The sequence below is a fragment of the Myotis davidii genome, unplaced genomic scaffold (assembly GCF_000327345.1).
Source record: "Myotis davidii unplaced genomic scaffold, ASM32734v1 scaffold190, whole genome shotgun sequence".
Classification (NCBI taxonomy): Eukaryota; Metazoa; Chordata; class Mammalia; order Chiroptera; family Vespertilionidae; genus Myotis; species Myotis davidii.
The window spans coordinates 1,157,614-1,158,996 of record NW_006283440.1 but is presented as its reverse complement, the minus strand read 5'-3'; the positions used below and the strand labels follow the sequence as shown (position 1 = coordinate 1,158,996).

General features: G+C 57.4%; 1 protein-coding gene across 1 annotated transcript in view; it reads left to right on the top strand.

Annotated features, from left to right (window-relative positions):
* The window catches only part of LOC102772336 (chromosome unknown open reading frame, human C9orf3), a 341,200-nt gene extending 340,305 nt beyond the window's left edge, over positions 1-895 (top strand). Inside the window, exon 16 of the mRNA XM_015564262.1 lies at positions 405-895. The gene's annotated coding sequence lies outside the window, so the exon portion shown is untranslated. The remainder of the gene's footprint in view (positions 1-404) is intronic.
* The last annotated feature ends 488 nt before the right edge of the window (positions 896-1,383 follow it).

Here is a 1,383-nt window from a genome sequence, read left to right as displayed (position 1 = left end):
AAAGCCTTCCTGTTCCTAGTGCCCAGAGGCTGCAACTCCACTCGGCGAAGAGGCCGCCGCGCTGGCCGCCAGACTGTGCAGCGGGCACCGTCTGTATGTGCTGTGGTGCAGCTGTGGGCAGAATCGTACAGCCCCGGGCGAGTGCTGGGTGACGCCGGCAGCACCACTCCGGCCGTGGGGTGTGGAGGCTGGAAGCAGTTGGCGTGTGTGTGGCTCTGACACGGGCTCTGGTATCAGCGCGGCTTTCACAGCCGCATGTGAGCTGCAAACCCGTTCTCGGGGCTGTGAGACATGGCGGGTCCCTCCTGCCCTGCACTCGGCCATCACCCGAGCGGGGGGCACACGGTGGTCCTGGTTGACGGATTCCTCTGAGCGGGAGTGATTTTATTGCTGTTTCTTTGCAGGAAAGATCACAGTGAGATTCTTTCTCATAAGCTCCTAGTAGCCCTGGTGGGACCAGGATGGCGCTGACCTGGACATCAGAGGGAGGTGACAGGGCTGCTGGGCCATCAGCGACATCGGCGTCCGCGTCTGGAGCTGCTTTCCTGCGGCTGCTCGCAGCAGAGCACACGTGAAAGGCCCATCCTCAGAAAGGGTCACCTGGTCCCCACCGAACATGCCGCCTCCACACACTGACTGCGCACGGGGTCAGCGTGTACGCGGTCCCCCCTGCACCACTAGAGAGCCTGAGGCCTCGGAAGGTCCCTCCGCATGCGGCCGGAGAGTCAGGCTTCTGTGCGGAGCCAGTGAGCTCCACTCCATGGGCTTCTCTGGCTCATTTCAGAAAGTTCTGTTATGTAGATATTTGCCAAAATTGTAGTGCCTTTTGGTAAAAGTACGGGATAAAACCTAAGATGTATTTAATAATAAAATGTAATGGATTAATGTTTCTGTATTCCTGTTTGTTTTTGAATTTAAATACCGTGTTTTAAAAGGTAGTTTAAAAGGCAGCCTGACATCAGCAGTCTGACAGGCAGTGCACAGAGGCCCCGCCCCTTGCAGTCCCTCATCCCCCTGAGGTTGGAAGTTATAAAAAGGGCGGAAACCAACCTTCCTGCACAGGCCAAAAGGCAGGGGGCTTAACTGGTGGTCGGTGAGGTCCAAAAGGTCCTGGGCCTCAGGGCTGCCCAGCAGCGACACTCATTCCGGACGGTCCACCCTGCGCAGCCGCGTGTGCTCTGCGTGGGACTGTGCTGCTTACCATGTTGGTAAAAGAATCCAAATGTGATTTTTAAATTTGAATAAAATACAAGAACGCTGCTTCCTGTGAAGATGCCCTTCCCTCTGGTGGGCGTGTTGGGCTTCCTGTGAGGTGGAGCAGGACGGGGCGGGCACAGCCACACGCACCCAGCACCCACGGGCAGACAGCTGGCACCTCCCCGT